Raw genomic sequence first — 14,732 nt, 5'->3', positions numbered from 1 at the left:
TGAAGGATTATCTTAAGAACATTATCAGGGTTCACATGATGTCTAAATTATCATTTGTGTTTTCCCTTTTGAGCTGGTTGAAAGCAGACAATTACCTTTGGGAAACTGTCATTAGAAAACATCTGGAATAGGCTGGCAGAAACAACCATCTTTCAAATGTTTGAAATGAATGAAACTAGTTTCAGTGTTCCCTCAGGAGTTAAGAATAAAGTAAAAATGAAGGAAAACCCTTGCTCCTTTGTGAGCTTTGGAAGCCAAAAATGAGAGTTGGGACTCAGAAAAGAGCCTTTAGACCCTGTAAATAATGCTTAGACTTCTACCACTCAGGAGTTGGACTTTCACAAAGAGAGTGCAAGTCTTAAAAATGACACTCTGGGCCCTTAACATGAGTCTTTAAACCTTAAAAGCAGGGCTTGGAACTCCTAAATGAGGGTTTAAATCCTAGAAAGGATGTCTTGACCATAAAAATGAGGCTTTCAACCTTAGAATCAAAGCTCTGGACTCTAAAACGAGTCTTTGGGCCCCTTAAAGTGGAGTCTGAATCATGGTCAGAATTGGAACAGGTAACATGTCGGAAGTGCCATGTTCAGAAAGGTTGTTTGGCTAAAATGCAAAAAGCTTACTTTCTGTAAGATGTAGTTCTTTCAAAATAGTCCTCCCCCCAGTTATAAATAACCAGTTATAAATAACCAGTTATAAATAACCAGTACCAGACTCTCCAGATCCATGTCAACAACCTGATGCACAATAGCCACATCAAGTTTCTCATAGGCTTAGGTCATTAGCTAGCAAAGACGTTGTTATCAGTTTCAAAATATCCTGGTTTTAAGTTCTTTGTTTTGAAGTTTCTGGAAGTTTGGCAGAGAAATCTGTTACTTCATTGAACTAATTTTTATTTACCCTTCACATACGTACGTTACTGTCTGGGAACTATATAGGCATTTATGCATAGCTTCTATATACGGTCCTAAGCACTGGGGTATCTCATTTGCCATACATGTTTGCATTTCTTCTCTGATTCAGAGTTCAAGAAAACTCAGGTTCAAAATATATATTTTTTGTTGAAATATCTGTAACTTCAACCTGCACCCTTATAGCAATACCCGCATGTATGTATTTAGGACCTGTATACCCTTACACAGAGCTCCTTCTGTCCTCTCGTTCGTGCTCTGTCGATGCACTCTTGAGCAGACAGGAGGCGACACATCAGCATCACAAAGCAGGACGTTTCTCCCTTCTACGGCAGCTGCACATCATTTCTGTGCTTTGAAATGCCACGGTCAGATCCTAAGCAGGTTCTTCCCTCAATGACCTGTTCAAGTAAGGAGGAAATATCAAATTTCAATTCAATTTCAGCGGTCTTCATGTTCAGTTCTGAAGGGTGGAGTTATCTGATCTTATCATACCTTCTTTTGATTCGACAGCTATAATTATGTGTTGTAGAACTGTAACAGGTGTTTCTAGAGATTCAGTTGCTTTAGGGAAGAAACAGTCCCTTTCTGCAGTAAGGGCCACTGGCACCTATTTTTGTTCCTCTATAGTAATGGCCACTTTATCTGGTCTTACCCAGTATTTGATTATATGTTTGCATTGCTGATTTATGTAACTCAGTTGTCCATTGTACCTATACAGTCTATTTCAGATACTGCCTTTGAGAGCATCTGCTTTCCCTTTTTAAAAAAGTACAGCTGTGTTGCCATCTTTTTGATTTTGGATCTCCCCTGATTCCTCCAGCCCTACCACAATTCCCATGAAATTCAAAATCTGACTCCTGTCCTGGTTTTAATTTACTGGTTAACTTAAAATTTTTGGCACCGCCACAAGCATACTCAAAACACAAAGAGCTATCCACATTCTATTTGTAACTCCTTTGGTTTTTGGTTTCTCTAATTGGAAAACAGAGATAATCTTACCTGCAAAGTTTAATTCACTGACAGTTTAAAATACACTGGAAAATTCAGATAGACAACAACAAGAAGTATTAAGTATTGCCAGAGATAAATTCTTTCAAGGTGGCTTCGTTATCATTCTGGCTACTTGCCCACAGTGCTTTGCATGCAATTTAATACCACTGGTAGGAGAAATATACTAGATTTGTAAGATCTCTATGATTAAAAATCCTAAGTGGGGTTAAAAGTAAAATAAAAGGTGAGGTACTTGACTGAGCCAGTATGCAACACCTTGTGCAGGAACACTATTCCGGCCCCTTCCAAGTGGGCTGTCATGATACCCAGTGGTCTTTAGAACAGTGAAAAACTCAGGTGAGGACAGGAAGTGTGCTCTCTCACTCCAAGGATGACCTTATCGCTATGTCAGGGCTCAGCCTACCTCTGTGATCTGCTGTGAGAAAGCTCCTCCTTTCAGGAGGGGAAAATGTTGCTGTTTGGCTGTACAGAGCACCTAGTTGGTACAGACTCTAGGTGAGAAGGCTGCACAGTGCAACACCCTTTTGCTACCCTGGGTCTGAAAGCAGTGTGACCACATCTGTGGGGGGCTGCACCATAGAGAAGAAGCTCTGCCTTTTGCATTTCATTCTCCTGCGCTCCTTGTTTAAGGATTAGTGCAGGCTGAACTGTGTGAAAATAATCTGCACCTGCTTGCACAGAAAAGCCTTAAAGAAAAAGGTCAGGGGTAATTTGCAAGCAAATACACTCATTCAGGGCCAGGCTCCCTGTCCAAAGCCCTAATTAGAGGTGCAGCTTCACAATTGGTTTAAGTATGCCTAAAGCTGCACTTATGCTGAAAATGATCATCTCACACTCTTCCTACAGGTCATCCCCCTCAGCCAGCATTGGCAATGCTGTGCACGGAGACCACAGCCATAAGCAGAGTGATCTGAAAACTAAGATACCTGTAGGAGAAGGAGAGAACTAATAGTTAAAGTAGCAGCATTCTTTCAAAACTTTTTAGAGGGATCTCTATGCAAGTTTGTCTTAAGTCCTTGCTTCATGCGGCAGTAGCGGAAGAAAAAGAAGGTAATACAAGCTTAACGACTGCTAGGAAAAGCAGGATCTGACCCAAAGTGGAAAAGAATGCAATGGCAATGCTCCCAGCTTACACAATACTATTTTCTGACAGTACCAGTTACTATGGCCCTGCCCTAAAAATAATTCGAGTCCTGATAAGATGATAAAGGCCATCTCACAAACATTTTCCTCACCCTGTGCTTGCTTAGTAAGGAACCCATTACTGCATGCAGGTAGCAGTCATAACAGAAATGGTAAAATAAAATGAAGGTGAACAAGCTTCCCAAAGACATCAGGATTTAAATGGGATTGCTTTTAATGTGTGCTGGATAATGAACCCACTTCTAAACAACCCATGACTTGGCAAAAGAGCCCACAGGATCAAGAGTCTTACAGAAGAGAAAGGACCGTAACTAATTTAATAAGTTATTTTCTGCAGGTAGTTTTCCTGTCCCTACTCTGACATAAGGAAAAATCTGTCAGCTTTCAGGTAAGACATTAGCTGCCCTGTCCTCAGATAATCTTTGTGAGTTGAGAGAGCAGGAATTAATGTATACAAATACAGCACATTTGAAAAATATTAACTGGAGCTGGGAATAAACTATTCTCTAATGGAGGCCTTGGACCTGATTGACGAAGAGAAAAGCTGAAGCAGATACTTTCCAAGGGAAATGTATACAACAAAACTATTCCAGGCTTTTATGACTTGATCTTTAAAGCTGGCCAAGAAAAGATTTAATTTCGTTTACTTAAACAGATTACAAGAGGAAAATGTCTCACTACTCTACCCGCTTGTCAGACATATTCCAGAACAGAGGATTAGCTAACAGTTTGGTCTCACAGCGTTTCTACACATACTACCTCACAGCTGAAAGAGGAACTTGGTCAGTTTGCAAAATGAGGTGAAACACACGTTGGCCCAAGGTCTTTGTTTCAGTCAGCCTCTGTGGTAAAGCAGCACAGTGGGTCAGAACAGTAAGGAAAAGGTTCTAAGCATTGGTTTCTCTTTCTCACTATGTAACATTAAACAAAAAAAAAAACAAAACCCAGAAACAACCCTTTCTATTTCTACTTGGTCATGTAGGAGCAAACAAACACAGTGTCTGTAAAAAGCACAATAGAACTGTATGTACTAGTAGCATCAGTATTACAAATGTGTTAGTAACTAAATCCTAACTAGGGCCTGAACCCCTGAGATAGCACAAACCCTGGCACAGAGCTTTCCAGACAGACTGTCTGGGGAGGAAGTTGGAGTTTGTGGCTGCAACCTTCCTGCAACCAGAGCTACCAAATGAAGCCAGCGCTGCTCAGGAGCCGGATGGTGCTAGCTGAAGAGAGCTGTGCTGCCAGGGTGGAGTGATTCAGCACCAGCCACCAGCCACTTCTGCCAGACCTCTTCCGGAGGGCTGCCCAAGACTTAGAGCTGCCTTGCATTCACTCACCCTCCTTTCCAGTCTGCATGGCAGGGTATTGGAAACTTGTTAACTGCAAGGCTTGCCCAGGGTAAGGTGTGCACTGGAGATGTGCCTTAACGCTGCTTGCCTTCCTTTTGGATGAAGTCCTCCCTGCAGCTCTCCATAGCCATGCAGAATAGTTTTTGAACCTCTCAGCTTCAGCTCTTCTGCTTCTACATGTTTAGAGGCAGCCCACTCCCACCCGCCACATCTAAAAGCATGGAGGGGATCTTAAAGACTAGAAGAATTATTTCTGGTTTAAAGCAAAGTCAAAGTATCTTTTTGTTGTAAATGTTGTCTGTTCCTAAAGGCTTATAGTGGACAGTGCTTTGGTCATTGTGTCTTTTTGGCTGTGTTACTCTTTTGACTTCTGCAACCAAAATCTGGATTTTATGCTAAGGGCTTGCTGATTATATTAAATTTCAGTTTTGCAGTTTTGAAGGGTTTTCTAAGAATCTCTTTTAGATGAAGAGATCACCACGACATTAAAACATCACTCACATTTCCAGGCAGCTGAGATTCTCATTGATGAATAGTATAGCAAGCCCAGATGCCTCACAGTGGAGAACTGCATCCAGTGCTCTTTGGTAAGGTACCACAATGTGGCAAAAGTTGTTCATATCCAGAACAAAACATTATATAGATCTTGAAAGTCCCAGAAAAGAGACAGACAAAAGGATGGGTTCTTAGCTGGTGTGCATTATGTTACATTTCATCTTCCACTACAGACTTTACAGTTGCTACAAGGTGCTGGGAGATGTTCTGTAGGCTCTGACACGAGGTGAACTTGCCTTTGTCAGTTGATTGCAGGGGTGGGATTTAGCAGAGCAGCTAATCCCTTCAGTTCTACACTCCACAGGTGTGAATCCCTATGTTTTTTTTGCTAAGCAAGAAGTTATACTAATGTTTGATCTGATGGCTTGCAATGTCACTGCTACCTCTGCTCACTCTGATCTTTACAGGCCTGAAGCATAAATATAGTAAGAATCCAAAAGAAAGAATCTGTGTGGTGGAAGGCCAGTTTCTGATACTCCACTTCTCTCTGTTACAGGTTCCAGGATTGACAGTGATAATATTTGTGAAATACAAAATTGCCCAACAGAGCTTCCCCTGCCAAGGCATTATTAAATAGAAGATGCTGATCCTTGGTGCTTAAACATGTACTTAAACTTTTTGCTTTAAGATGCTAATTGGAAAAGCTCAGCCACAAGAACAACTTAGGTTATCATGGGCAGTTGTACAATCACCTGGGCAAATAAGGTACAGGAGCTTGTTTTCTGCAGAACACCACCAGATTTGGTCTTCTCTTTCAGTAGATGGGACCAAATTTTACACAAAAGTGTCAGCAGCTTTAAATGTAGCCAGATAAGAAATGCAAAAAGGCCAGCTTCAGGAAGTCATTATTTGAAGACTTCTGTAATATTCAAACTCTTTTCACCAGGTTTTTGCAACAAAGTGTGATAATTTAAACCCAAAGGGTGAAATTCCACTCTAGAGTGAGTAGTCCAAAACCACACTATGATAGTGTTCCAAGTAAGTCAAAGGGCTAGAGCTTAAACGGTCCACGAGTATTGCCTGGGCTTTAGCCAGGTTCTTCACAGGGCAAAATGTCATCGTCCATGAAAACAGAACACACACATACATAACTACATTTATTAAATTGCTCCATTTATCATATCAATTCCATGTCTTCCCATTGCAGAGCCTACTGGATTTTGTATCAGTCATCCTTGGTTTCAGAATGTTCAGGATCATGCAGATCAGTGCGCTAAGTTACAAATATGCCTTTGAGATGGCACTAGATGTGCATCAAGTGTAAATAATGAGCACTTTGTAGAATTAAATCAGCATTATTATCACTTAATACATTGTCCATAGTCCAAAACATGTCTTCATATTACTAACAGAATAATACTACAAGCCTAGCAGAAGTCTGTTGGTGTCTATAAGCTGCAACTTTCAATGTTTTAATGCCAATCTCCCGAGTTTACTCTGAATTGCTTTCCATTTCTCATACTGTATCACCAGGCACAACCATTGGCTCCCTTTACTCAAACCATTCAGTTGCGACTCATTTTGACTCCTCTGCTGACTCAACCAAATACCACAAATCAACTGGAAGCAAAGGTCAGATTTCAAGGCATGCCACATACACACATCTTAAGTTGGATGTGTACAGCAGGTCCAGAAACATGCATGTTCTTTACTCATCCTATATTACTAGTCAGAAGGAAGAGAATATACCTCCTCCATATGTCAGTGCAGACTGGCTGAAAGACAATTTTATTTCTCCTTTTGCTTCAGTTAGCAATGACAAGGGTACTGAGCTCAAGAGAATCTCTTTGCGTAGAGTAACTAAACACTGACAGAAATGTGACTAATTTGATACTGATTTCATAACTGGCATAGTAAATGACATTGGGGAGTTAATGTTTCATTGCCTAAAATCCCACTAATAAGTACAGCTATAATTATCAATTGTATGCTGGGATGCCTAGCAGTAGTGATGAAGGAGATGTAATATGCATTTAGTGATGTTTGGTTTACAAAGCAGTATTTTAGATGGGAACATTACTCCCATTATAAGTTCCTTGGGAGCCAGTGGTTCAATTTGATTTCACAGACAGGTTGACACAAGATCCTAGAAACATCTCATCTACTGGATATTGCAGACACTGCTTACTGTTGCTTTCTAAGAACATGGTCTTCTGTAACACACCTTTCTTTAGGGTACAATTTGCTTTCTGGCTTGCTTGGGAGTAGACTGTTACTCTAATCAAAATGTGAGCATATATTACATTGTTCAAGAGGCCATCAAAGACTTTCCATATTCTTTGACAGTTCTTTAAGGTATGATCTGCAATCTTTCCCTCTCCCTGATTTATACTTCAGAACAACTGGAATATTTATTAGCAAACAGGTGTTGCTTAATCAACACAGTAACTATGACAAGCATATTGAAGTTGTAAATGACTAGTCTGTGCACAGAAGCGAGGAATTCAGGACAGCCAGGTTTTCTTCCTGCAGGGAACTAAATTTTGCTGAGTATTTACATGTCTGAACTTTCATCACATCTACAGCTTTTACCTCTTGAAAAAGGGGAAAAGAAGGAACAAGCACAATTCATAAGGATCTTATTGGGAAAGCAGGAAGAGGAGACACTGGATATCTAAATGTGCTATTTTGCACTTCTGACAAATGTGGTAAGACTGACTGGAATAGTCTCCTGGAATGCGTTTTGGGAAGTAAAGTAATCTCTCAAAAATTCGTAACCCAGCCGTAAGCAGAAATCAGAGCTCCATGCCCTCTTCAAGGCTCCTACTCCAGTTCCAAGAGGTGCTTTCAGTTTTCTTGAATGGTCTGTCACTGCATTGTCACTGATGCTGGTTTTGTGTCACTGTGTCCAGAAAAGCCTGTCAAGTTCTTCAGTATAGCACCTGCTGCTGAACACAGGAGTTGTCAGTGGCCTTCCACATCCTTTGGCAAGGGAGAACAATTCAGCATGCATCACCACAGATGGTTGCAGTGACAGAGAGGCTGGCATATGGCAGCACGGTCATAGGATCAAGAGGTTAGTAATCTCCTTAGATGAAACCTACGAATATGGAAAACACTTCAGGTAACTACAGTCCTAAAACTTTCACATTTATAGGAAAGAAAAGGTAAAATAACATTTGTTTAGATTCAAAGGAAGACTCCATGCTCAGATGTGTAGATTATTTTCTCTAGACTTCCTCTTCCCTCTCCTTTGTTCCTGTGAAATCCCTTCCATGACATGGACAATTAGGAATTTCTCATACCATCCAGCAGAAAAGCAGGAAAAAAGAAAAAAAGAAAAAGGCAGAAAAGTAGGAGAAAAATTTTAGAATTACTTCAATAACAGTTTTATTAACCAGCACCTCAGCTACCCTCTGTGCTGTACCAGCATAACTGCTGGGTGGTAAGGAGTTTATTAGGCATTTTCAGTACATTCCTTCTACACTGCAGTCATCACAGATCATCATATTCCTGTGATTTCCATCACAGATATCACTCAATATTTGAAGTAAAAAGAAAGCAGCAACATAACCATGCCACCCTCATATGAAAAAAGAACTTCAGAATGCAGCAGACTGGCTAAGAAAAGCTTTCTCCTCTGTTCTTGCTCCCTGTGCTTAGTCTCATCATCAAAGTAGAAATGTGCACCCAAAAGCATTTACATAGGAGGAGACTGGTAGAAGAGAGGAGGCTACTAGAAAAATAATGCAGACAAATACTATTCACACTTGATTTCGGAGGTGGCACATGACATAGGAGAGGGAAAAATGAAGAGCCTGTTGTGTCTGCTTTTTAACATCTAACCCTCCTCAAGCATTTACTGCCAAAGAGTCCTTTGACTCACCTATGGTCTTACAAGTCCTGTGCAGGTCATTTGGCTAATAAATGCTGGCTTGGACAAACCGTAGCTCTCACCTTTTTCACCCTGGAGTCCTTTCTGCTACCCTATTCTTAACTCCTTAATAACGTACCAGGAGAACTGGAGTCATCATTCTTACCATCCCAAGACTGCTACTGGTGTCAAGTAAGACTTATTTCATGGCAATAACTTTGCTATTCTGTTATCCCTCTTTTGCTAGTTCATTGACTAGACTCCATTGTGACATTGTGTTCTTTCAAATTAACCCAGCTGGAAGCATTTTAATCAAAGAATAAGCACATTCTTCATTATAGTTCCAGATTGCAAAGAGTAAGAGGATGATGTATTGCACAATGGACTCTGGTCAAAGGGAAAAGCAAGCTGCCAAATCAAGATGACAGAGAAGTCAAAGAGTAGTTTTGGTTAACCCAGCTCTGCTTCTTGTCCTGTTCTGCTGCCAGTGTAGTATTTGCTTGTGAGCTAGCCCTGTTCTTCCTACTAGGAGCTGAAGCTAGCCCTGCTTGCTGAAAAGTGGTAAAAGGAGATTATTTCTCAAAGGTGTATTGTAAAGATTAACTCTGGTTTGGAGATGTTAGTGCATTACCTGAGATTTTCCCTTGCATTATTTAAGCAATAAGGTTTAAGGGATTTTATGCTGGTTTGAGAAAGTGGGGAAAAAAAAATGTTTGTTTTTGTTTTTTGTTTTTTTTTTAAATTACTTGCTAATTGTGAGGGGTGTTGATCAAGCCAGAAGGCTTTGTTCAAACATTAACTGTTGCATGTGAGGCTGCATATGTAGGCATTAATAGTTTACAGCAGCAGAACCCAAATCTACTAGGAAGGTGACCTAGAACGTTACAGCTGTGAAAAGCCTTGACCAAGGTCACTTCTGCAAATATAATCCTTGATTCAAGAACTAGCAGAAAATGTTCCTTCCCCTTCATAGGTAGCAACTGTTATTACACACTGTATTGTTTAATATCTTCTAAAAAACTGAAATCAAACTGCCTCTGAATTTTGTAACTTCACTGCCTTAGAATTACATACAGTGTGCTGATATTGGGTAACACTGTAGTCCACCTTCCCTATTTTTTTTTAAGTAAATCAGAAATATATAAGAAAGCTTACATTCTTTTTTGAGATGTGTGCCAACATAGCAAAGAAATTATCTAGCTTTTCAGGAAGTTATGTTTGTATGGCAGTCTTTCAGACTTCTTTCATCACTGTTAGTAACTTACTACATTCCTGCTACTGCTATTTTTCTGTTTTCTCCACTCCCCAAACCAAAACATTATGTCAGAACTACTGTAGGCAGCCCCTATTCCTAACTCCCTTTGAGGAAGAGGGCAAAGACCTGCTCACCAAAACGTGCTGGAACTGGTCCGATTTAATTAGAGAAACTTCCTCCTGGAGGGACAACATTTCCATGGTGAAGGGCCTCCGTTTTAATTTAGTGGGACTACAGCACAGAAACCTTTCATGGCAGTATTTTCCTGGGGCTTCCTTTCCTCAACAGAGGATCGATACAGAAGAGCCAACTCAGTTTACAAAAAAAAAAAAAACAAAAACAAAAAAACAGATACAAAATCCAATACTTAACCAGCGCAGCTCACAAAGCAGAAATACCCAAAACACTTATTTCATGATTTTGCTCTGGTCCAGAGATAGAGTCACCGTAAGTCACTGTAATTTCTGCTGGAAGCTTAGGTGTCTTCTGTAGCATCTAACACCAGATACCCAGGGACATGTTGTCAGAAGAACAACAATTAAGAAATCGGTGTCTTGAGAAACACAGTGATAACTTGCTAGCTGATATTATTGGATGTGTACAATATAAACCTTGTCTAACCAATAGGAGCCATTCAAAACTGCTTTGTTAAAGGAAAGAGTCACAATCACTATGAATTTCTTTCTTCACACCTTCAAAAGCTCTGTCACTAGTAGTGGCTTTGGAGCTCTGTTGGAAGGGAAGTCACAGGCTGTCCCTTCTACCTGTAGCCTTAAGGCACTGTCAAACATTTTATCTCCAGGAGGAAGGAGTCCAGGTGTTGGATAGCTCTAACCCAGTACCTATAGCACAAAAAGGGTCACATCCAAGCATCACTGCTTCCTAGAAGAAGGAAAAAAGAGGGCACACGGCATGGTTCTGTTTCCTGGTCAAGACAATTGTTTGCCACCCTAAAGAATTCGCTCTCACTGCCTAATACAAAACCATGTACCCCCTTCCTACAGAAGGTAGGGCCACACTATAAGAATTGTAACTAGCTCACTCCACAAGGTCATCTTCTGTTTTCCTGTGGTGGACTGATGAAACTGATTTGACTTGGAAGGCATCTTTCTTACTCTGAGGGAAAGGGAGAGCATTTGTGTAAATCATGGTTTTTTTCTTCAATCCAGTCTTGACTTAGAAGTCATTAAAAGTTACCTTGATTTGAAGCAGGAATTTTTCCAATGTTTTTGATTTCCTCCCTCAAAAGGCTGCTCTGTCCCTTCAGGCTTACATACAGCCTGAGAGAGACTTCCGTTTCCAGCAGGGTTCATATTGGCAGAGCACATGAAAAGCAGCCTTGATGGTGGGTGGCTTTCAGCTGTGAAGTGTGACACCAACCTCCGCGTTCCTCTGGCACTCACACCTGCTCTATATAATTCACATCATGCTCCTAAAACGAGTTCAGAAAATCCTTTGATACAAGTTCATCAAGGTCTTACTCAGCTAGAGGGATACATACCATTTACTCACAATGAACCTGCCAAGAGACCAGTGTGCTTAGCACAATGGGCTGCAGTTTTGCACCAGTGGAGTTCAGCTGAGAACCAAACAGGTGGAACAAATCTGTGCCCACCACATCAAACACAGACACCTCCTGAATAATAAACAGGTCATGGGAACTTTAGAAAGCTCTCTGTGCCTTAATGAATGCAATTGATAGATATCTACAGCGTGCTATTGCATTTTGGCCAAAAAGAAACCCTAAACCATCAAGAACAGAGGAAAGAAGAAAAAAAACACCCCAACAAACACACACAAAAACAACCCTTCCAAAAAAACACCACAAGCTTCCTCCCCCCCAAAAAAAAAACAAACAAAAAAAACCCACAAAAAACAACACCAAAACCCAAAACTAAAAACAAAACCCCAAAAACAATGCAAAAAGAAGACAGCCAGGCTCTGGACTGATACTTCTTCCATTAAAGTCAACAGGAGATTTGCTGTGTGCATCATGCAGTTTGGCCCCTGATAAAACAGAGTGGGTTCCTTCCCCTAACAACAGCTGCTCAAAACACCAGTAAGAGGCAGCAGGACAGTTTGGGTAGGGAGGGAAAAGAAGATGGGTCAGAATGAGAAGAAAAAAATAAGGTATTATGACACTTCCCAGATGTCACTTCAGGTGCATCATCCTAACATCAGTTTACAGTTAATACCAAAACACCAGTAAGAGGCAGCAGGACAGTTTGGGTAGGGAGGGAAAAGAAGATGGGACAGAATGAGAAGAAAAAAATAAGGTATTATGACACTTCCCAGGTGTCACTTCAGGTGCATCATCCTAACATCAGTTTACAGTTAATACCAACACAGTGTGACAGTGTTTGACCCATATGTTCTATTAACATAGAATAAGCCAAGCACATAGTGTCTGAAGTGTCAGGCTGAAACTGCCAGTAATACTTTTGGAAAAGGATGAATTTTTTTTCTGATTACTATCTGGTGTAACACAGTAGATTCCTGTAGGTTTTCCAGAGAGTAATAAATTAGAAATCATAGCCATGATTGTCCTCTTAGATTTGCAATATAGATTGCCTCTAGAGTCATTGCCCTTCCTAAAAGATGCTTTCTTCACGCACTTGGCAGATGTTGCTCACGGCATGATCACACCTAGTGTACAATAAAGAACTGTTTCAAATTGTTTATCTCTAAAAAGGCTCAAACTAAACCAAGCATCTCTTAACTTTGGACTTCCTAGCTTTCAAGCTTCCACCATTTCTTTAATGAATAAACTGTGATTTCGTAGGAGATGGAAGAGTGACCCCCACCCTGTTTCTTAAATGATGGTTTTCTCACATGCTCTATATCTTGTCCAATGCCTTTGTTCAGTGAATTTAAGCACTTCTCACCAATTCTGAGTCCCACTTGCCTTCTTATTTTCCCCAGGGACTTCTAACCTCAGATTTCAAGGGGGTCACCAAATTTTCCCCTAATGTAAACAGAATTCTCTTTCTCCCCTGTAGTAGCAGTGTCTCAGCCCTCCAGGCTGGCATTTTCTTTCCTAAATAAATTAATCTATTTCTAAAACCAAACCCAAGGCATGTGGTCCCCTACCACAGAGAACATTTGCCCCAAAAGCAGATCTGGTGAAAGTTATCATTTCTCAACAGGCTTGGCCAAAGATAGAATGCAGCATAAGTGTTTGGAGTAGCCTTTGCAGTAACTGGTGCCACTTATTAACCTTGCCTATAATTACACAAGTCAATAAGAAACAAGCTAGCTGTGCCCAGGCAGTTTTCCGCTGACGTAAGGGGACACGCACACAGCTGGCTGAAATGAGCCCACTCTCTTTGAGGAGCATTCAGTAATGGATTTGCTGCACCTAAAGCAGAGCTTTATTTCAACAGTTATTTTTAAAAAGCAGCAACCAGTTGTCCCCACCCCAGTGATCTGCGTAATCGAGTTCATGACACAATGTCACAGTGTTTACCAAGAAAGCGGCAGATGGTGGTTATTGTGGGGAGTTTTTATAAAGAGGGCACATACGTGATTATGCGTCAGGGTGTTCGTGTTGAAAACCCTTCTTTAATTTAGTAGAGGATATTAAAGTTTGTTTAAAAAACATACACTCCATGAGAAGAGTGGCAGATGGAGTTAACAAGCCCACCTGCTGTTTTGCTTAAAAACACTGTCTAATAAGAGGCTGTGTGTTTTAAAAGATGTGTTCATGCTGTAATTTGTAATCCTTTCCTGGGGAGAGGACATAAACACTCTGAGGAAGGTGGCATAGCTCTAAGGGCACTTCTCCAAGGCAGAAGGGCTAGACTTGGAAAAAGTAAAGGTTTGCTCTTTAGAAAAACAGCTGCTGAATCTTGAAGAGAGAAATGAGGGCAGCCACATCATGCAGTTTATGCTCAGCTCCATCAAGACAACAGATCTGGAGGAGGCAGATCTCAGTTGCAAGGTGCCCATGAAAGACAGAGATTCTGAGGGTGTGTTTGGGCATTCCAATGGACAAACTCCTGAGTGGGAACTGTTTTAGTAAATCCACAGCAAAATTGCACTGGGCTGAAATTGCACAGGGCTGAAATCAAGCTATTTGTCATATGCCTGTCCTCGCCCTTTAGGTTACAACCACCTGTCTGATGGACTATATTTTCTTAGCAGGTCCAGGACTATATTTTCTTAGCAGGACGGAAATGCAAAAGCTACATTTCTAGGGGCCAAGATGTGGTCCAGATCAAAAGGCAGCAACTTCAAACTCCTTCTTCTGAATAGTGTTTTGGCATGTAGCATGGGACACATGACAGATTGTGTGCATCACATAAACCTGTAGTCTGCAGACCTCTCTCGTTCCCTGATGGTGCAGGTAAATGAGTCTTCTCTTTGGCAGTCACTGATTCATCTCTTTCTTCCTTCAGCCTCAGTGGACAAAACTGTCTGAAGCCTCCCGGGTTGTTTCCATTTCTCCCAGACTGGATGCCCCCTTCCCTGGCCCATGGCACTGGAGGCAGTCTCCCAGTCATGTCTGAAGCAAGTTAAGCACACTCAGTCTTGGTGGCCAAGGGTTTCAGCAGCTGCTTTTGGCGATTACCTTCCCATAGATATGCAAGAATGGTTCAGGTTTGGGGTAATTATTTGCACTCCAGGGGCAGATGGTGTAATAGTGGATAAAATGTTATTGAAAAAAATGGTGGAAAAGTATACATTGT

The 14,732-nt window shown here is 41.0% G+C and overlaps 1 long non-coding RNA gene across 1 annotated transcript; it reads right to left on the bottom strand.

Moving 5' to 3' along the window:
• Positions 1 to 5,821: 5,821 nt before the first annotated feature.
• On the bottom strand, positions 5,822 to 11,800 carry LOC134163233 (uncharacterized). The gene is made up of 2 exons (XR_009964634.1): positions 11,242 to 11,800; positions 5,822 to 10,926 (listed from the first exon to the last, which is right to left on the bottom strand). It is a non-coding gene; the product is annotated as an uncharacterized LOC134163233 (long non-coding RNA).
• Positions 11,801 to 14,732: the final 2,932 nt, after the last annotated feature.

This window comes from Pezoporus occidentalis, unplaced genomic scaffold, assembly GCF_034315485.1.
Source record: "Pezoporus occidentalis ecotype Australia unplaced genomic scaffold, CSIRO_AGI_Poc_V1 ctg2, whole genome shotgun sequence".
Taxonomy (NCBI): domain Eukaryota; kingdom Metazoa; phylum Chordata; class Aves; order Psittaciformes; family Psittacidae; genus Pezoporus; species Pezoporus occidentalis.
This window is presented reverse-complemented; position numbering and strand designations above follow the sequence as displayed.